The 23,288-nt window shown below is 42.6% G+C and overlaps 1 long non-coding RNA gene across 4 annotated transcripts; it reads left to right on the forward strand.

The window, feature by feature from the left end:
• Positions 1 to 1,814: 1,814 nt before the first annotated feature.
• Positions 1,815 to 4,740, forward strand: LOC111888617 (uncharacterized). Of its 4 annotated transcripts, none has more exons than XR_002849262.3 (5): positions 1,816 to 2,370; positions 2,626 to 2,946; positions 3,043 to 3,190; positions 3,294 to 3,379; positions 3,461 to 4,740. It is a non-coding gene; the product is annotated as an uncharacterized LOC111888617 (long non-coding RNA). The 4 variants fall into 4 exon arrangements; XR_002849263.2 differs by having other exon boundaries at positions 1,817 to 2,370; positions 3,294 to 3,345; XR_006192556.1 differs by having other exon boundaries at positions 1,815 to 2,370; positions 2,611 to 2,946; positions 3,294 to 4,740.
• Positions 4,741 to 23,288: the final 18,548 nt, after the last annotated feature.

A 23,288-nucleotide genomic window follows, 5' to 3' on the forward strand; every position in this document is an offset into this window, starting at 1 on the left:
CCACCACCATCACCATCACACCACCATCACCATCATCACCCCCACTCATGCAATCGTTTGAGGTTCTGACACTTAGTGCAAGTGGTCGCAAGTCCCTAGAGTGGTTCTCCATCACATCTAGTGGTGAAATACCATCATTTGGCTCCTTTATGTGTCATTACATGTTAATTAGGATCAAATCGTGTTCAAGGCTTCACTTGAACGTCCCACATTCTGTATTCAAATCGCCCGAGGTGAGTTCATACCCCTACGCTTTTCCGAGTTTTTCATGTTTTCAAGGGGGGAGTACAAGCAAAAGTACAAGGAAACTTGTGCTCAAAATATATTATTTTGTTTAAGATAATTATATTTTCAGTATGCTTTTGACATGGAAAATAGTTTTACCAACTGATTAAGAAATCAACACGTAGAAACGACTTTCAAAACTAGAACAATGAACTTGTGAATCATGTGGTAGTTAAGGGACTAGTCCCCGGGTTTGGTTGAGATAAACCGACAGGGTAGGTCGAGCACCCAAGAATTAATTGACATGGGTAGATCAGGCACCCCGGAACTGTCTGACAGTATGTTTATTATATGGTGTGTGGTATGATGGGGGAACTTGAAGACGTTTTCTATAATTTGTTTTATGAATTGTTCAATCAAATATGAAATTTTGGTCTCGAAATTAGGGATGTTACAGTATGTTTATAATAATAATAATAATAATAATAATAATAATAATAATAATAATAATAATAGTAATAACCACCACCACCACCACCACCACCATCACCATCACCATCATCATCATCATCATCATCACCATCACCACCATCACCTCCGCCATCATCATCATCATCATCATCATCAACATCAACATCATCATCATCACCATCACCATTATCATCATTATCGTTATCATCATCATCACCACCACCATCACCATCACCACCACCACCACGACCACCATCATCATCATCATCACCATCACCATCATCACCACCACGACCACCATCATCATCATTATCGCCATCACCATCACCATCATTGCCGAGTCCTCTTGTATCCTTAGAAGTCTTGATATGGACGTTAGGGTTTCTCACTACTCTAGCTCTTCTCACCACTCTAGCTCACTATGGACGTTAGTATGATTTTTAATTGTTTGTTTTCTAAATACGTAAAAATAAAACGATCCAAAAAAAAGTTTTAGGACTCGAATATTGAAAATAATAATAATAATAATAATAATAATAATAATAATAATAATAATAATAATCGAAAAACGAAAGTGTATAAAACTAATAGGGGTCTAATAGATTAAGGATGTGGTATACCCAGCCTAGTGGTAACTGTATTGGTTAGTTACCTCCGAGATTTGAGTTAGATTCCTACCCCAAACCTGTTATTCTTAATTTTTTTGTATAGAAGATAAAGTTAATTGAATACTAAATGAGTAAGGAAGTGGCATACCCGGCCGTTTGGTAATACTTTGTGTTATATACGTGCGAAACATGAGTTCAAATCCAGCCCCAAACATTTTTTGGCCCTTTGTTAAGATTGAGGGTTATATTTATAATATTTTTTTAACTACTCTCCAATTTTAGTACGCAAAAGAAAAACAAGCGGGACAAAGCTCACAATTCATAAAATAATAATAATAATAATAATAATAATAATAATAATAATGAAAATAATAATAATAATAATAATAATAATAATAAAGGAAATGAAAGGAAGTTAGTATCATTTAAATGCGTTTATGGAGCCCTGTTTAACGTATGTGGCATGCCTGGCCAAATGGTATGATACTCATTGTATACTCATATAAGTCCTAGACCCGAGTAAGATCCTCCCCTCCTTTTTTTTTTTTTGTTTTTTCCTTGTTGATCCTGTCTTCTTTCCGTGGACTTCCCCAAATTTGCGTTCCCGCTTAATCCCTCAAATATTCGACAACGTTTTTTGCTCTCCCGCTTAATTAGGTCGCGCCTCCCATCTCTCACACCTCTCGTTTTCTGCCTTCCACTCCATTCTAGGGTTTGAAGTTGGAGCATATCTCACGTCAACCTCCGAAGACCTCTGTTCATCTTCTTCGTATTTCACGTTCTGGTCGGCGTTCTCTTTTGCGTCCACCGGTGCCGCCAACGACACAACCTTCCGCAACTGTCGTCGTTCTTCAGCTCTGCCCCTCCGCCACTGCCGATTGAATCGCTCCCATTAGGCCGTTATCGATTAACCATAAATACCATAGCAAGCTTCAATCGGTCTGTTCAATCGAAGCTTCAATCGCTCCTGTCATCGTTTTGTTCGACCAGTAGGCTCAGTCGAAGGTTCAGACCTGCTCAATCAACGACTAACTTTGCTTATTCGTCGGCCAAACCTATTCAATCGGTAAGATTCATTCATCCACCTTCAAGATACTTAGGTTCGATCTTATTTGTTTGCACATTTTTACACATGTGAATGCAGTAACTCCCATTCATTTACATCATAACTACAAGTGTTACACAAAAAGTTATGTTATGCATCTAACAGTGATATATACATTGATCATGTTAGTACATATTAAATTGATGTTAGTTTATTTAGATTATTCTGGTCATATGGTTTTCTTTTTGTTTTGTATTGAAGTTGCTTCCAACACAGGTAGGTGATGGCGATTGCTATGTATCTTGTTAACTAGAGGGAACTCCAGATTCATTCTTGGATAGATCAGCAGATATCACAGGGGACACAAATGGAAACTATGATGTCTAGTGATCTGATGCATTCTAGAATGCATGTAAGTGGACCCTAGAAACAGTGTGATAATAAGGTGGAGGAAAATGGTGGTCGATGGTATTTTTCTAGGAAAGAAATAGAAGAAAACTCACCATCAAGATCAGATGGAATTGATTTGAAGAAGGAGACTCATCTTCGCAAATCTTATTGCACATTTCTGCAGGACTTGGGTATGAGGCTTCAAGTGTAAGTCCTTTTATGTCTCTATGATAGTATGCTCATTGTTTCTTGTTCTTTTATGTTTATTTATTCGTCTTTTCCCTAATTTTTTTCTTCTTGAAGCAATTCTGAAGAAATCTGATGATTGTGAGTTTCTTGACTTCTTCTGACAACAAGTGCTTCAGTTTACTTCATTTGTCAAGAGATTGCTTCAAGCAATGATGGATCCTAATAGACCTATTGATTATCTTAGCAGATTGCTTTAGTTGCAGTTAAGAAATACCAACATTCTTTCATTTACTTGTTTATTATGATTACATGTATTTTGGTGCTAAGTTTTGAAGGAATTGTTGAATCTTATTTCTTGTTTGCAGTTGTTTCTTGGTGCTCTTTATACACTTAGTCCTTTTGACTTCCTCCCAAGATGTAAGATATCTATTCAATGTTGTTTAATATAAAGGTGTGCAATTTTACCTTTATTAACGTTTAAGTTTCTTCTTATTATTTATTATTTTTAATAATTACAATTGGTTTATTCTAGATTGAAGCCCGTGATCATCAGCTGTACAATGATCTTGATTACATTCATTTCTGCTATTTTTTCTACTGGTCGTGCTGTTTTTGCTATTGCAGATTGTTGTTGTTGTTTTGTGATATTGCTGTTGTTGCTATTTTGCTATTTTGTGCTATTTTGCTATTGCTGTTTTGTTGTTTTAATAATGTAAATTGAATATGGTATTTGACAAAAAATTGGAAAATTTTAATTTTTTTTAAATAGACGAAGTTAGCTACGGAATAGCTACAGATTTCCGTAGCTATTTAGGTCTGTAGCTATTCCGTAGCTATTTGGATCCGTAGCTATTCCGTAGCTATTTAGGTCCGTAGCTATTCCGTAGCTATTTAGCTCCGTAGTGATTCCGTAGAAATACCGTAGCTATTTTTTTTCCATAGCTATTCCGTAGCTATGGTAGCTACGGAATTTTCCGTAGCTAATCTGTAGCTATAATTTAGCCACGGGCCATTATGCTACAGCCATGTTTCCGTAGCAATTGCGTAGCTATCCGCTTATAGCTACAGAATAGCTATGGATTATGCTGTAGCTATTTATCCAGTTTTCTAGTAGTGATTAATTCCAATAAAACAATAGAAACAAGAAGTGCGTGAAAAACACAGCATATGGGTAGGTATATTATTATTATCTTATTGTTTAAATTTAGTTGTTTGTTTTAATTATCGTATGTTTATTGTTTTCTTTATTTTATGAGAAAATTCAAGACGAATACGAGAAAATGCAAAGTGAGGTCGGGGAAGTCCGAGAAGTAGATGATGAAGAATGGCTTGCACATGCCATCAGGACGAGACGTGGGCATGCTCGTGGAGTGGGTACGAGATCAACCGCCAACTTCGGTCTAATTCCAAATGAATGGGCTAAGGCTTCCACTTCCACATCATCCCAATCTCAACCCAAATCTCAATCCCAATTTGATGCATAACATATGCAAGAACACTTGCAATAATATAATGTATCATTGGCGACATGTATTTCTAACTTCCAACCGCCACCATTTCCTATTGTTCTATTCAACTCCAACACAAGGAAGTACCTCTCAACAAAATGTCGAGCTCAAGAGGATGGAAGAAGACAGAGAAGCAGATGATGATGATGATGATGATGATGGTTAATGTTTTGTGTTATATTGAAAAAGGTTAACTACTTATTTTAATATGAAAGTTGACTTTGATGTTTTGAATTTAAACAATGGTAGCTAGTTATTGTATCTTAATTGATATATGCCGCAAAGTGTTTGGATTTGTTAAAAATGCAGGAATATGGTAATGTACAGAATCTATAAAAACTAAAAAACACTCGGTGGCTATCCCGATGACAAGTCGTCGCTATAGGTATTTGATCGATAGCTGTGCAAACTCTATGCTGATGGCAAGTCATCATTATAGCTGGTACCTATCCCGACGACATGTCTTCGCCACAAGTAATTAGTAAAACTTTTTTTTCTAAAATATTATCGACGTAACATGTACATGTACCGATGAAATATCGTCAGAATAGGGGGAACCTATGCCGACGACGATTTTGACTTATCCTAACATGACTATGACTATGTCTATGCCTATGCCAACAAACTGTCGTCAGTATACCTCATGCCGACGATATGTTGCGGTACAAGGGTCAAATTTTGTGGTTGACGCACGGGTTAATGTTGTAGTATGTTCCCACATATAAAGAAGGCATTTTAAATGAAAATGAGAGAAATAAAGTATTGATGTGGTATAAAATGTTATATTTAGTAGGTATTTATGTTTAATAAAAACAAAAATAAAATCAGAAAATAAATAGAGTTATTTGCTTAAAAGGGATGAGACTCAAGAGAGACGTGAGAACAAACTACCGAGTTGGGCTCAAAATCTCGACATGCCAAACAATAGGGGTAGAGTTTGGCGAGCCATATTGCCATTACCGAGTCCACTATCATGGGTGGGTCCAAGTAAAAAAGATAATAACAACGCAGATTGAACCAAACGAGATGGACATTTATGTAAATTACTTTTCTTTTTGGGAATTAGGGGGCAAAAGTTGATGAGGAGATCTTGGGGCAGTTAGCCAAATTTACGGCAAAACGGAAATATAATCCAGATCACTGAATTCATTGCTCACATACTGTCATTTTAAAACCCTAAAACAATGTGAAGAAATCGGCGTGGAAGGGCAGTAGTAGGGGCAAATTACCAAATTCGCAAAGTTACACTTTTGTGTTTTCATCCATGATCGATGCATGCATTCATCGCGAAACTTAGAATAAATCAAGGTTTATGCATGTATTCTAATAATCTAATACCTCAAAAATACTCATCATCTTATAAGTTTGAAAATGGTTCTTGTTTTCCCAAGGCCTGATTGGGTTTCATCATATTCTATTTCAATCCTTTGTTTATATGTACAACAAAAGACCAAAAAATCATTACTGCAATATGTTCTTTGTTATTGTAGTTTTGTTATAGCTGCTCCTACACAATCTGAAGTTATCTGCATAAGAGGTACTTTTTTGAGTGCTTAAAACAAATTTTACCCACCAATATATGGTATTCTATATCGGGTCAAGGCGAATGGAATCATGTCTCATCAACTTCTCTTATTGTTTATTTACATACTTTCAGTGGAAAGATGTATTCGATAGACAACTCTGGTCATTGATGTGAACTGAAAATTAATCCTAAGCCTAAATTATCGATACTTGAAACCAAGAATTTTCCTAACTTTCCCAAACTTCAGCAGTTTTATTGCTCGGGTGAAAGCCTTTATGTGAGCAGATATTTGCCAGTTGGTCATTACAAATACCACAAACTAGATTTTGAGGAAATGAAACGGGTGTTATGTAAAAGTTGAAGAAAAGCATCATCCAGTAACAAGTTGAAGCATATTGCTGCTGCTAAACAAGGAAAAAGGAAGTTAATTATTTGACAACATATGGTATACCCCAAAATTGTTTGAATGATAATCTCATAGGTAGGCGGTGATGACTTGTTAGCACTCATTATCTTTTTCATTTTGAATTTTCGTGTGTTTGAACATTTTCAAGATGGCTATGTGTACATCCACAGGTGGCACAACATACTATGAATTGTATCTCTTTTCAATTTGGGTTGGTGTTATTTGCTCTAAATCTTAGCTAATGTGTTATGTGTAGCACATTGGAATGTTTTTATGGCGAAGGACCTTTTGCTGGTCTTCTATGTTGAGTAGAAAATGTTATTGAGAGTGGGTTAAATTCCCACTTGTTAGGTGACTTGGCAAGGCCAAGTTACACGTGAGTTTGCTCCAAACACCACCCCCAACGTCGTCCGGGTACCATCAGGTCAGGGTTAGGGAGGAGGACATGGAGAAGACCATGTTCCATATTCGTTATGGACATTACGAGTTCGTGATGATGTCGTTTGGGCTCACGAACGTGCCGAAAATATTTATGAACCTGATGAATCGGGTATGCAGACCGATGCTCGATCGCTCAGTCATCATGTTCATAGACGATATCTTGGTGTACTCCAAGACCCGAGAGCAACATAAGGAGCGTCTTTGGGGCTACCGGGAGTTTTGAGGCGAGAGCGGCTATATACCAAGTTCTCGAAGTGAGAGTTTTGGTTGCGAGAGGTTTAGTTCCTTGGGCACCTCGTTAACCAGGAGGGGATTTTGGTCGACGCGGCCAAAATCCAGGCGTTTATGCAGTGGGAAGTTCCGAAATATCCCTTGGATATTAGGAGTTTCTTGGGATTAACGAGGTACTATCGGAGATTCATACAGGATTTCTCCAAGATTGCAGTACCCCTCACTTGTCTAACGAGGAAGGGGGTGGATTTCCGATGGGGCCCTAAGGAGTAGAAGGCATTTGAGACCCTCTGGCAGCGACTTTGTGAGGATCCAGTCTTGACTTTCTCGGAGGGAGTTGAGGATTTTTTTGTGCTTTGTGATGCATCCATCATAGGACTGGGAGCAGTCCTCATGTAGAGAGGACGGGTGATAGCCTACGCGTCATGGCAGTTGAAGCCGTACGAGACGAGATACCCTACTCATGATCTGGATTTGGGAGCGGTGGTATTCTCCCTCAAGATTTGGAGACATTACCTCTATGTGGCCGATGTACCATATACACGGACCATAAGAGCTTGAGACACATCATGGATCAGCCGAACCTGAACATGAGACCGCGCAGGTGGATGGATGTAGTCAAGGAGTACGACTGTGAGATCCTTTATCACACAGGTAAAGCGAATGTGGTTGCGGAAGCCCTTAGCCGCAAGTCAGCTGTATCTTCTTCTCCATCGACATGTATGAGGATAACAGTGGATTATCATCTAGTAGTGGGTTTGATCAGGGAAGCTCAGGCTGAGGGAATGCGACAGGAAAATTGGAAGCTCGAGAGGAATAGGGGTGAGAACACCCGGTTTGTGCAGGATAGTCGGGGATTATTGATTCGTTGCGGTCGGGTATAGGTTCCGATGTCTGTTGGGGTCAGAAATATATTTTTGGAGGAGGCTCATAAGTCCCACTTCTTTATTTACTCGGGGCCCACCAAGATGTACCGGGATGGTCAAGACCGAGCACCAGAGGCCGCATGACCAACTACATCCCTTGGAGATTCCCATGTTTAAGTGGAAACAAATCACGATGAATTTTATCACCAAGCTTCTGAGGACGGCGAAGGGCTTCGACATTATTTGGGTCATTGTGGATTGATTTACCAAGAACGCCCACTTCTTAGCTATATGGAAGAGTTCATCGGCCGAGAAGCTGGCCGACTTGTGTATCCACGAGATCGTTGCTCACCATGGGGTGTCAGTCTTTATTGTATCGGATCGTGATGTTCGGTTCACCTCCCGTTGCAGGCAGAAATTCCATGAGGAACTCGGCACGCAGCTGCACTTTAGTACAACCTATCATCCACAGAGAGATGACCAGAGCAAGCGGAAAATACAGACCCTCGAGGATATGCTGAGAGCCTACGTTATCGACTTCGATGGGAGTTGGGACTCCTACCTACCCCTAGTAAAGTTATCGTACAACAACAACTTGCATTCTAGTATTGGTGCTCCACCATATGAGTTGTTGTATGGACGAAGATGTCACACCCAGTCTGTTGGGGTGAGATCGGCCACTAGGTGATAGGACAAATAGAGGTAGTCCTGCAGACTACCAAGAGGATTCAGCAGATCAGACAGCAAGTGCAGACCGCTCGACAGAAGAGTTACACTGACATGCGCTGATCTGAGCTAGAGTTCCAGGTAGGAGACATAGTATTATTGAAGGTCTCACCATGGAAGGGTGTGATTCGCTTCAGGAAGAGGGGGAAATTGGGTCCCCATCAGATTGGGCCATTCAGGATTATTGACAGGGTTGGCAAGGTGGCATATAGACTGGATTTATCAAAGGAGCTTAGCCATGTCCACAACACTTTCCATGTGTCATGGTTGTGAAAGTGCATAACAGATGCGGGGGCAGTGGTATCATTAGACGATATACAGGTTGACAAGCACCTGAATTATGTGGAGAGGCTAGTGGTCGTTCTACAGAGGAAGGTAAAGGTCCTACAGAATAAGGAGGTACCTTTGGTAAAGGTACAGTGGGAGCACATAAGGGGATCCGAATGGACTTGGGAACCAGACACAAAGATACAGGAGCACTACCCAAACTTGTACGCTACAACAGACTTCGAGGACAAGCTCTAGTTCAAGTGGGGAAGAATTGTAACACCCCGACCCCAGGTATAAGTTTTAAAGCATTTTGTACATGTTTATGGACCTACTCAACGAGTTGGTCTCCCCAACTTGTCATGTAGAGGTGGGTTAGCCCGCATGAATTATTGGACCTACTCGATGAGTCGGAGGACACGGACTCGACGAGTAGGAGCTGGGTGATGAAACCCTAATTTTTACTATTTGCAGCCTATTTAAAGAACCTTAAGTCCTTACCTGCAGTCCATTATCACCTCTTGACGACCAGAAGAAACCCTAATCACTATTAACCTTGTTCTTGAGTGTTTGTGAGGCTTAAAGAGTGATTTTAGTGCATTTTATGATGAATGCGTGAAGTATAAGAAGCTTCAAGCAAAGAGGATCTTGTGGATCTTACTCTACTTCATCTTGGTATCATTTTGAAGGTAACAAGTTGCTACCTTGGCTTATCTTTAGCTAGATCTTTTCATATTTAGGTTTAGGGCCATCTTTAGCATTTTTGGGAGTCATTTCGTGTATTGGGCATGATCTGAAGTTGTAACTTCAGATCTGGACTCCTTTGGGTCTCTATAGCCATTAAGTTATCTGATTTAGCAAGCTTGGGCCTTTCTCCTTGACTTAAACCTTTCGCTTAGCTTGGTTTTGGCATTTAGGACCATGCATGCACATAAAGTTTGCAACTTTACATGGAAACCATGCCATAGGAGGTTAGATCTGCATTATGGACCTTTGGGGTGGCTTAAAAATGTTTGGATAAGAAAATGGAATTTATGAACTTGACGAGTCGCATAGACAACTCGGCGAGTCCGATGAAGATTAATTGTGGTTAGTTTCCGCATGGACTCGACGAGTTGTCTGGAAACTCGGCGAGTCAACTAGGGTTTTCGCGATTTCTCGAGTTCTGGAAAGACTCAACCAGCCAGTGAGCTGCACTCGACGAGTTGGGTCAACATGGACTATTGACCTTGACCGTTGACTTTGACTTTGACCAAGGGTTGACCAGTTTGACTTCTGGGGGTATTTTAGTAAATTAGGAATTTATGGAAGTGCTTTTATGGTGGATATAGGTGGTCGAGTTTGTGGCTGTGATTCGAGCGTTTGACCTTATCACTACAGTTCAACAGTTGTGTCACACCCTCGAACCGGACGACGGAAACATCCAAGGGCTCGTGTGACTATCAATTGAATTATCATCACAATGAATATACATGAATCATAGCACGATCATTGCCAAACATTACATATTACAAACAACATCGTTCACATCAAGTACCATGTATAATATTACATATTCATATCATAAATTGTACGGGAGTTAACATTTTACAAAAATAAGATTCCCAAAAAACACTTGATGATTCTTCGGCTTAACGGTTACCTGTGAACACAATTTGAAAATGGTCAACATAAATAATGTTGGTGAGTTCATAAGCAAGTTTGATTTAAAAAGTTATGTATCGATAGTATAACCCAGAAAATCCGATATTTTCTATAAAATTTGTTTACAACATGATGTGATGATCCAATATATGTGTGTATGTGTGATTTCAAAACATGTGTTGTAACGACCCAAAATACGACCCAATTTTTTTTCTTTTAAATAATACTAAGGTTATAAATGATCTATAATATATCATAAAATCGTACATCATAAATTCCAAGAAGTTATAATAGAGGTGTCATAACAAAAGAACTTTAACAACATGTCATAATATATGAAATAAACTCCCAGGACAAAAGCTGAAGCTGTGGTGTGTGCAATGCCATCATCCCGAGCCCTTCCCTTTGCTTGCGGAAGTACCTGAAACCAAAACTGAAACTGTAAGCACAAAGCTTAGTGAGCTCCCCCCAGACTACCACATACCATACAATCATATAAACACATATTGGGCCTTGCCCACTGCATCAGACCGAAGTCCGGAACTAACCAGGGCCTTTCCCTCTACATCAGACCGAAGTCCGGAAACTGCATCGGACCAAAGTTCGGAACTAACTGGGCCCTTGTCCCCTGCATCGGACCGAAGTCTGGAACTAATTGCATCGGATCAAATCTAGAACTGACTGGGACCTTGTCCCCTGCATCGCACCGAAGTCCGAAAACTGACTGAGCATAACATAGCATATCATAAACATATCAACTAGCATAACCACATATACTGCATACTGCATCGGATCGAAGTCCGGAACACATAACACAAAGACATGCTTGAATTAGAAAGACATCAAACGCACTAAACTACTGCATCGAACCAAAGTCCGGAACTACTGCTAACTAGACAGGCCGGCACTATGGCCGTAGACCCATTCCTACTGGAAGGAAAACTCACCTCATAGTGCTGGTTGCTAAGATGCTAATTCTAAAAGTGGCTGACTGCTGCTCCGGAACTGTCCGGCTACAATTTCCAAAAACACTAGATCAGTTACTGGTAAATACTCTCGGGGTCAGATGACTATTTTACCCCTAGTCAAAGTCAACTCCCTGGTCAAAGTTAACTCCCTGGTTAAAGTCAAATTCCAGCTGACCGGACTCACCGAGTCAGGGCGTAGACTCGTCGAGTCCCTACTTTACTAACTCTGACTTTAACTCACCGAGCCGCTTTCCCACTACTGATTCACTCTGAACTCACAACTCAAAAGGAAAACGAGGACTCGCGACTCGACTCGTCGAGTCCTATCGCAGATTCCATACAATTGAATTCTAATCCATTCCAGGGCCTCTAACTCGTAGATCTTAGCCCTTGGGACCGTCTGAACATGTAAAGTTGTTGACTTTACATGTAACTACGAAGAAATGAAGCCATTTCACTCAAACACTACTTTTTTTCGGAAAAAACTCATCCGACTCACCGAGTTGTAGAACAACTCGTCGAGTCTAAGGCAATCTTCTTCAGACTCGCCGAGTTACTCATGCAAATCGTCGAGTCCAAGGCTATCTTCATATGACTCGCCGAGTCAAGCTTGTGACTTGTCGAGTCCATTAAGTCCCTTTTCCATACAGGCCTGATTTGAGCCATGCAGCGGCTCAAAGTCACAAATCCATGCTTCTAGGGCATGCTTATCATGTAAAGTTGCAAACTTTACGTGCATGCATGGCTTTAAAGGCTTCAAATGCCAAAACTAAGCTCTAAATGGGGTTCTAAGCTCAAGAGGGACCCCAATCACAACCATAGCTGAAACTTTACACTACTAGAATGCAATGAGGGTCCAGATCTGAAGTATGACCCAAACATAAGGCTTCATCATAAAGGATTTGGGGTTTAAAGCAACAATTTGGGGACAACCAAGATCTACTAGATAAATAAATAAGATAGAGGCTTTATTACCAGAAAAGATGACCACAATTGAGTGTGCTCTGGATCTACTTCCTCTTCCTTGAACTCTTTAATCTTCTCCTTATTCTACCTGCTCCAAAAGTTCCTTCACAAAGCAAAAATCACTCACACACTAAAAAAGGGGGCTAGGGTTTGGTAAGAGAAGCTGAAAGTCATGGAGGCGAGGTTGGGTGTATAAGTGTGTTTAAATAGGGTGCAAACCCTTAAATTAGGGCTTCACCCAGACAGGCGGACTCGCCGAGTCCAACGTATGGACTCGCCGAATTGCCAGCTTAACTCGCGTGATCAACCCGTCTTCTACTCGATTATTCGGGCTACAGACTCGTCGAGTACCCCTCAAGAATGAAAATTTTTAATTAAATTACATATAGAAACGGAGCGTTACAACTCCCCCCCCCCACTTATCTTAGACTTCGTCCTCGAAGTCTGCTGCTGTGGCTGAATCTGAAAATAGCTCTAGATAATGCTCCCTCATCTCCCCCTCGGACTCCCACATCCACTCTGAACCCCTTCGGTGCTGCCACTGCACCTTCTCCAACTAAACCACCTTGTTCCTCAAGGTATTCGTTTTCGATCTAGGATTGCAACTGGTCTATAAATATAATTCAGGCTGCTATCAACCTAAATGTCCTCCAAGGGTACAACTACCGCCTCGTCCACTAAACACTTTCTAAACTGAGAAACATGGAAAGTGTTGTGGATTTGGCTAAGCTCTGCCGGAAGATCCAACCGATAAGCCACCCGACCCACCCGGGCCATAACCCTAAAAGGACCAATGAAACTAGGGCCCAACTTGCCCCTTTTCCGAAACCTAATAACACCCTTACAGGGTGATACCTTCAGGAGGACCATATCGCCCACCTAAAACTCTAGGTCCGAATGCCTCCTGTCGGCGTAACTCTTCTGCCTACTCTGCGCAGTCTGCAGTCTGCTACGAACCTGCTGAATTGGCTCTGTGGTCTTGAGCACCACCTCGGTGCTCCCAATGACTCGCTGACCGACCTCACCCCAACAAATCGGGGTCCTGCTAGAGTGGTAACTATTGTTATACGAAAAATTCTAAAACACATGCTAGAGTGATAACTGTTGTTATACGAAAATTCTGCTAGTGGAAGATACGTATCCCAACTACCACCGAAGTCTAAAACACATGCCCAGAGCATGTCCTCGAGAGTCTGAATAGTCCTCTCACTCTGCCCGTCCATCTGAGGGTGGAAAGCGGTGCTAAAATGAAGACGAGTCCCCATCTCGTCGTGAAACCGCTTCCAAAATCTGGAAGTAAAACGGATGTCTCGGTCTGACACTACCGAAACAAGCACTCCGTGCCGTGCTACTACCTCATGCACATAGATGTCGGCTAGCTTCTCAGCCGATATGCTCTCCTAGATCGGTATAAAGTGCGCACTCTCCCATGAAAGGTCAACAATCCTCGGCTTTCATAATCGAAAGAAGCTACCCGACCCACGATCCTCTCACACTTCTGCCTCTCCTCCTTGAGGCCCTCAACGTGTGCCTCCCTGATCTGCTCCAACAGCGGGGTAATCACTGTCATCCTCAAGCATATATCTGATGAGTTTTGAGCATTCTAACACTTCCTAACTGTACATGCAACCTGTAACACTCTAAAAATTCCAACCAATTTAAACTTTTCAAAAACAACCTAGTTTCATTAAGTTAATACAAAATTTTTTTCAATACATTTATTATCAGAGTATTCCCAGAACCATATCATAAAACAAGAACATGAGGAGTGGTACGATCACGCCTTCACCTTGCCACGGTCTCCTGAAGTGCCTGAAAGACATTAAACCACAACTGTAAGCCCGAAAGCTTAGTGAGATACCCCCAAAATACCAACCACATATACCACACATAACATATCATAACCGAATAGAACATCCATGCACATCGGGTTTACTTGTGTGACTGGTCCGCCGCGGCCTTCAGTCCACCGGGTCCACCCTCCGGGTCTAGCCATATCCATCGAGTCTGCAGTGTGGTTGGTCCGCCCGTACCGGTCCTTCAACCCACCTGGTCCACCCTCTGAGTCTACAGTATGACTGGTCCGCCCGCACCGGGCCTTCAGTCGGCCTGGTCCAGTCTCTGAGCCTCTACATGTCTGGTCCGCCCTCGTGGGGCCTTCAGCCTATCCGGACCGCTCGCTGGGCCTTTGAAATAACTGGTCCGCCCCTGGTATGTTGGCCTACAGCATAAAGCAGGACCCGAATCAACCTAACCCCAGTCCAACAACCATGTGCACATAAACATTCAATAATAATACAATTCACATCCAATTAAACCGATCTAGCAGATCACATAACATAACATCATCCTAACCAGGATACCGACCTAACCGATCACTAGCATATCATCATCCTACAAATCAGGATACCGACCTTAACCAGGTCTCTAACACATACCATCCTAACTTCAAGGATGCAAACATAGCAAAGCAATAACATAACAACAATACCCGGATTACAATCCGATAAAGGGTCGACCTTGGTGTCGTAAACCCTGTCGATATAGTAAGGATAACTCACCTCGCAACTGCTGACTGAAAAGATAAGACCGAGTTGCTCTGACCACTAACACGAACTCCACCACTGATAATACCAAAAGACTGAACTTAATAACCACCAAATAATTACCAAATTATCCCTGGGAGGTCAACTAGTCAACTCTTGGTCAAAGTTAAAGTCCTCAGTTAAAGTCAACTCTCCTGACTGACTCTACTCGCCGAGTTACCCCGCTGAGTCGTCGAGTTCCCTTGCTTTGAAAACTCCCAAATCGCGAATCAACTCGCCGAGTCACCCCGAGACTCGCCGAGTTCCACAACTCTGACTCCCCTCGCACTCAACTCACTGAGTCATCCCTTGACTCACCGATTCACGGCTCAACCATAAGAGGTTAGGACCTCCCGACCAGACTCGCCGAGTCCAAGGCCATCTTCAACCAACTCGCCGAGATGTTCTTCCAACTTGTAGAGTCTCTGCCCATCTTCATTCAACTCGCCGAGTACACCCTTGTGACTTGCTTAGTACCCCTAGGTCTTACTCCATACAGATGCTTTCCAGGCCATGCAGATGATCCAAACAATAGATCTACCCTTCCATAAGCCATCCATCACGTAAAGTGGAAAACTTTACGTGAATCAAAAGATATCTAGGCATATAACAGTCTAGGGTTAGGGTTTGGGACAAGATGGCTTCACCAATCACTCAAGAACACGGATTTTTATGCACTCTAGACCTTCTCCATTCCAGATCTGAGGTAGCAACCTCAGATCTAACCTCCAAACTCAAAATATCACGAGATATGCTTTCCAAAAACTCCAAAATGATGAATATAGATGAATAACAGCCCAAACAACGAAATAATACCTCAAAAGAAAACTCCAACAGAAGAGTAATCCAATTCCTTGCAAAGCCCCTTGCTCCAAGCCTCTTAAACTTCAAAGATCTCTTCCACAAACACTCCTCCAAGGTTCAAATGCTCTCTAATTCACTCACAAATGCGCCTTAGGGTTTTTGGACTTCAAGGGAGAGTAAGGAGGCTGGGGAGGGGGTATTATGTCCTTTATATAGGGCTCAACCCCCGGAATTAGTGTTTTCTCCACACAACACCAACTCGCCAAGTCCAGCCACCGACTCGCCGAGTTGGCCACCTAACACGCGACCAGAATCGCGACCCCACTCGCCGATTCCGCCCAGGGACTCGCCGAGTTGACTATCCATCCACATTTTCACTTTGAACCCTGAACTTGCACTCCTGAGCTTGGGATGTTACAATTCTCCCCCACTTAAATTAGGCTTCGTCCTCGAAGCCTGCGTCAACACAACTCCAGAACTACTATCGCAATGCACCACTTGGCATTAACTAGACCAGGTTCCTCAAAACACAACCACCGAAACCCAAGACCCAACTCGTCCCCTACGGTGTCCTGGACATCGCTTCATGCCGGCCACCGGCCTCATCCTCTGATAACCACACTTATCAACCGAGTACCATTCCATGATGCTTCACTCGTTCCAGATCACAACAATCACTTGACTCATACGAGTTAGAAACAACCCTGAACCACCGGGATCCCGACCCGGTACCATATTGCTATCATTTCCCTTATCAGTCATATCTTTCACCACATTCACTGCTAAGACTTAGCCTGCTCCTTTCCTGAGTCTAACTCTATTCCCTCCATGCTGACAGGATGAAACATCCTTCAGCTTCAGGGCAAATCCCATGAGTTCTCCTTCGCAATCACATATCCATGCTGAACTGGCTCTAACATCCTCGGGTTGGGAAAACTCGATACACTGACGACACCTCCAAACATCCCCCATGATGATTTACCACTACATGCATAATTCCTTGGTCAAAACCAAACTGGGAATCCAAGGCTTCATCCTTGCATCCCTTCCGCGCTTCTTTGGCTCTACACCCTCAGAATTCCTTCCGTGACCTCAACAGACATCCAACCCGAATGTGATTCCACACCACCAGCGCAAACACACTGCTTAATAACCATAATTGGAACACCTCAATCATACCTCCGCACTACTGTTTTTACTTCCATGAACCTACACTCCCACTCGGAGCTACATACATTTCCCTTTCCTTATCCAAGGAAATCTACTTGGCTACCTTGTCACTACAACAAGTGCCTCGGTGCTCGCCCACATCTACACCATTCCTTTATAGCATAACCGCTATCCCATGCACCACATACACGCTAAATCTACTCGCAGGGACTCTCGAGCCCATGCACTACCTCCCACTAATCATGATCAATACTCGGGGCCAGACCTTCTGATGCTATCACATCGCAACGTACTCATTCCATTTCCTCATACAGGTCTATCAACGCATGCAGAGTCTTCAACATGAATGAACCGCCTTACCAGGCCTTCAGCCGATCTGGACCACTCTCAAAACCTTCAGCATGTCTGGACCCCCCTCCAGGGTCTTCAGCCTATCTGGACCGTTCTCCGAGCCTTCGGCCTGATTGGTATGCCGACCGACCTTCAGTCTATATGGACCGCTCAAGTAGCATTCATCATCCCGAATTATCCCTCCTGGAAAACCCTCCCATGCGTACTGTTCTAGCCCTCTAGGGCTCTAAACTCTAACTCCTTCCCACATACTCAATCTTGGCCTGCTCCTAGGCCTTCCATAATCAATCGCTCTTTTTCCGAAACCCCTTGGTCTGCATCCAGCCCCGTTTGCCTGTCACTTACTCATACCAGCCCACGTTCTTGGCTGACAGAACCGCTGTTGAATCCCCAAAAACTAACCAACTACTCATGCTTATCGATCTCCTGGAGAATTTTCCAATTCTCCCCACTTAGAGCACTGACTATCAACCCTCCAGCACTGACTATCATCTGACCAATAGCTTCGGGCGGTACTGACCCACCCAGACCGCCCTCTCCTACTCCCGATCCTGATCCGGATCCGCTCCCAGCATGCCTCGTAACCCCCATATTGAAAATATCGCAAAACATCAGGCGCTCTCCCAGAACCCTGGGAACCAACTCCCAACCCCACCCTAGAGGTTGTGACTTCCTTGATACGCGTATGTGTCCTGTGCTTTCAGTACTACGGGCCCATACTACCTTCCGCACCCACCCATATTGGTATCAAGTATCACCACAACACCCTAGTGTTGATCATACCTAACAAGCACTCAACCCTCACTCCTAGAGGAACACTGGAAATTTCACACGGAAGAAACCCTAGGCTAGCAGGCATCATAAATCAGGCAACATTATCATGAAATCCTGAAGATCCCCATCCTAGTACTAGCATGTTGTTCTATCATAGCTCAAAAACAAATATCATGTATGGTATTTTGGGGTTACTTAGTGGCTCTGGCTGATCGTACCTCTGCGTCCTCCTTTTCTTCATTTTGAAAACCATTTTAAATTCTCTTTTGAAAACTCTCCATGATTTGAGACTGGATTAACACGAATGTTCCTCCAATTCAATCAAACCAAGCTCTGATACCAACTTTAACACTCTAAAAGTTCCAACCAATTTAAACTTTTCAAAAACAACCCAGTTTCGTTAAGTTAATACAAAAAGGTTTTCAATACATTTATTATCAGAGTATTCCCAAAACCATATCATAAAACAAGAACATGAGGAGTGGTACGATCACGCCTTCGCCTTGCCACGGTCTCCTGAAGTACCTGAAAGACATTAAACCACAACTGTAAGCCCGAAAGCTTAGTGAGATACCCCCAAAATACCAACCACATATACAACACATAACATATCATAACCGAATAGAAAAACCATGCACTTCGGGTTTACTTGTGTGACTGGTCCGCCGCATCGGGCCTTCAGTCCACCGGGTCCACCCTCCGGGTCTAGCCATATCCATCGAGTCTGCAGTGTGGTTGGTCCGCCCGCACCGGGCCTTAAACCCACTTGGTCCACCCTCTGAGTCTACAGTATGACTGGTCCGGCCGCACCGGGCCTTCAGTCGGCCTAGTCCACTTTCCGAGCCTTGGCACGTCTGGTCCGCCCTCGTGGGGCCTTCAGCCTATCCGGACTGCTCGCTGGGCCTTCAAAATAACCGGTCCGCCCTGGGTATGTTAGCCTACAGCACAAAGCAAGACCCGCCTCAACCCAACCCCAGTCCAATAACCATGTGCACATAAACATTCAATCATAAAACAATTCACATCCAATTAAACCGATCTAGCAGATCACATAACATAACGTCATCCTAATCAGGATACCGACCTAACCGGTCACTAGCATAGCATCATCTTACATATCAGGATACTGACCTTAACCATGTCTCTAACACATACCATCCTAACTACCAGGATGCAAACATAGCAAAACAATAACATAACAACACCACCCGAATTACAATCCGATAAAGGGCCGGCCTTGGTGCCGTAGACCCTGTCGATATAGTGAGGATAACTCACCTCGCAACTACCGACTGAAAAGATAAGACCGAGCTGCTCCGACCACTGACACGAACTCCACCACTGATAATACCAAAAGACTGAACTCAATAACCACCAAATAATTACCAAATTACCCCTGGGAGGTCAACTGGTCAAATCTTGGTCAAAGTCAAAGTCCTCAGTTAATGTCAACTCCCCTGACTGACTCTACTCTCCGAGTTACCCCGCTGACTCGTCGAGTTCCCTTGCTTTGAAAACTCCAAAATCACGATTCAACTTGCCAAGTCACCCCGAGACTCGTCGAGTTCCATAACTCTGAGTCCCCTCGCACTCAACTCTCTGAGTCATCCCTTGACTTACCGATTCACGGCTCAACCGGAAGAGTTTAGGACCTCCCGACTAGACTCGCCGAGTCCAAGAACAGACTCGCCGAGTCCAAGGCCATCTTCAACCAACTCGCCGAGTTGTTCTTCCAACTCGTCAAGTTCCTGCCTATCTTCATGCAACTCGCCGAGTACACCCTTGTGACTCGCCGAGTACCCCTAGGTCTTACTCCATATAGAGGCTTTCCAGGCAATGCAGATGATCCAAACAATAGATCTACCCTTCCACAAGCCATCCATCACGTATAATGGCAAACTTTACGTGAATCCAAAGAGATCTAGGCGTATAACACTATAGGGTTAGGGTTTGGGACAAGATGGCTTCACCAATCACTCAAGAACAGGGATTTTTATGCACTCTAGACCTTCTCCATTCCAGATCTGAGGTAGCAACCTCAGATCTAACCTCCAAACTCAAAATATCACAAGATATGCTTTCCAAAAACTCTAAAATGATGAATCTAGATGAATAACAGCCCAAGCAACGAAATAATACCTCAAAATAAAACTCCAACAAAAGAGTAATCCAAATCCATGCAAAGCCCCTTGCTCCATGCCTCTGAACCTTCAAAGATCTCTTCCACAAACACTCCTCCAAGGATCAAATGCTCTCTAATTTACTCACAAACGCGCATTAGGGTTTCTGGACTTCAAGGGAGAGTAAGGAGGCTGGGGAGGGGGTATTATGTTCCTTATATAGGGCTCAACCCCCAGAGTTAGGGTTTTCTCCACACAGCACCAACTCGCAGAGTCCAACCACCGACTCGCCAAGTTGGCCACTTAACACGCGACCAGAATCGCGACCCTACTCGCCGAGTCTGCCCTGGGACTCGCCGAGTTGACCATCCACATTTTCACTTTGAACCCTGAACTTGCACTCCTGAGCTTGGGATGTTACACAACCCTAATAAACCTTGGATCTATGTTTCTCTTAATACATGCAAAATTTGGTTTCGAAGGTTCATAATCCTATCTAACATACATGGGGAACTTTTATCTTAAAAGGATGGCTAGAATTACATACCTTGTAGTTGATTTTGATTCCTTGAAACCTTGAGAGCCTAGCACCCCAACTGTGATGCCTCAAGTGCTTCACACAACACCAAATGCCTTTGGAATGACCTTAGAGAGAATACACACACTCTAAAATCAGCCTAGCCCTCACTTCTCTTTGTGTGCCCGATTTTGGTGGAGAACATGTTCTTTATATAGTGTTGATGCATCTAGGGTTACACCATGTAAACCCTAATGTGTCATGACTCTTCATTTCCATGACCCATGGGTTTGTAACTCCCATGGAGCATCCATGGAGCATGCTATCGGTTTAACCCAACTTGATAATCCATGGAGCCTCTTAGCCCACTATACAAGTTATGGATAATTTACATAATCAACTCAAGTATTTAATTAGTTATCTTTTGATCACATAATTAATTCTAAATTAATTCTTGATCAAACTAATTAAATAATACTATTAATATATTAAAACTTATAATATATTAATAAACCACAAGTGTTATTTCTATCATTTAGTCCATCCAATTGCATGGTGCCATGCAACCCAAATGGACATGCGGAGTCGGGTTAAGTACATACCAGAAATAGTTATGGACTTAGACACCTTATCCAACAGTCTCCCACTTTGATAAGTCTAATAAATATAACTGCAAGTATGACTTTAGGAACCGATCAGCAATCGTAGCTCTTTCAAGGTTTCTCGGAACTAAGAAGATGATGATACGCCATTTAAGATAAGTGATCATATAATCCTCTGTTCTAGATATCAGCCAGATAAATACATGGAACAATGTCTTTCTTATTGTCCGTGAGTTTGTTTCCTGATTTCCGATTTGTTTGACAAAGAACTTAATTGAACACATGAACTTAGTTCTGACCATGCCCAGTACATAGGTCAAAAAAAATCATCGAGGGGCCCAAATATCAACTTCTAATCCAAGAAGGAACAGATAAACTTTGACTAATATGTTTGTTCTACTACTCATTGAATTATACACAAAGGCATGTTTTATGACATCGAGTTACCAATGCATTTACGTACAATCAATGCATAACCAACTCATAAGTAACAAATCATATCTCTAGGTTTGAAGACTTATATGATATTACCGTCTCACGATCACTCGGGATAAATTCCATAAAGTGATTCCAGTGAGCGTGGGTTGAGTCCAATGCTCAGACCTTATGAGCACTCATGATTGTTGTAGCCATGTCCAACACCTTAGACCTCTGCAACCAATCATGACAGTCATGATTCATACCTACTTCCGACATATGACCGACTGTGGAGGTTCGAATAATATGATATACCAAACATAATTATTCTGCAAGTCAAAACATGCAAACGAAATATAGTAAACGATCGACAAGAGATAGCAACACTTTACTAATAAATAAAACACCTTTTATTCATCATCTAATGTCAATTACACTTTACAAATTTCGAGGTTATCTAACTACTAAATCTAATATCATCCTTCAGCCCTATGCTCCGAGCATGCTGGAGATGTTTAACTCGATTCAGTCCCTTCGTGAGGGGATCTGCTGGATTCTCATCCGATGATACCCTCTTTGCCACGAGGAGTCCTCCTTCTATTCAATGTATGATGAAATGGTATTTTCTGTCGATGTGTCTATATCTCCCGTGATCCCTTGGTTCCTTGGCTACGGTAACAGTACTTTCACTATCACAGAAAATTTCCATTGGCTCCTTAATAGCTGGTGCAACTACAAGGTCTCCAATGAAGTTTTTCAACCATATCGCCTCCTTTGCTGCCTCGCTCGCTGCTATATACTCTAATTCGCAAGTTGAATCAGCCACTGTCTCTTGCTTGGATCTCTTCCAAGAAATTGCTCCTCCGTTTAAGGTAAAAGATCCAGCCTGACTGAGAGCAGAAATTATCCCTATCAGTCTGGAAGCTAGCATCACTATACGCCACAACTCTCAAGTCATCACTCCCACCGAGGGTAAGGACCCAGTCCTTAGTCCTCCGTAGGTACTTGAGGATACTCTTTACCGCAGTCCAGTATGCGTTGTAGGGTTGCCCTGAAACCTGCTAACCATGCTCAAGTAAAAGGCTACATCAGGTCGAGTACACGTCATAGTATACATGATCGATCCTACAGCCGACGCATATGCTATTTGACTCATTTCTGCTACCCCAGCCTCAGTACTAGGGCTTTGTGTCTTACTCAATCTGGCGTTACTCTAGATGGGTAACTCTCCTTTCTTGGAGTCCTGCTTGCCGAATCTCTTCAGCAGCTTATCCAAGTAGGCACTCTGACTAAGTCCAATTAGTCTTTTACTCCGGTCTCTCAAGATCCTTATCCCTAGAATATAGGTCGCTTCTCCTAGGTCCTTCATAGAGAAACACTTCCCAAGCCAGGACTTAACTTCCTGCAGAGTTGGGATGTCATTTCCTATGAGTAGTATCTCATCCACATACAATACCAAAAAGCTAACTATA

Source organism: Lactuca sativa, chromosome 5 (assembly GCF_002870075.4).
Source record: "Lactuca sativa cultivar Salinas chromosome 5, Lsat_Salinas_v11, whole genome shotgun sequence".
Lineage (NCBI taxonomy): Eukaryota > Viridiplantae > Streptophyta > Magnoliopsida > Asterales > Asteraceae > Lactuca > Lactuca sativa.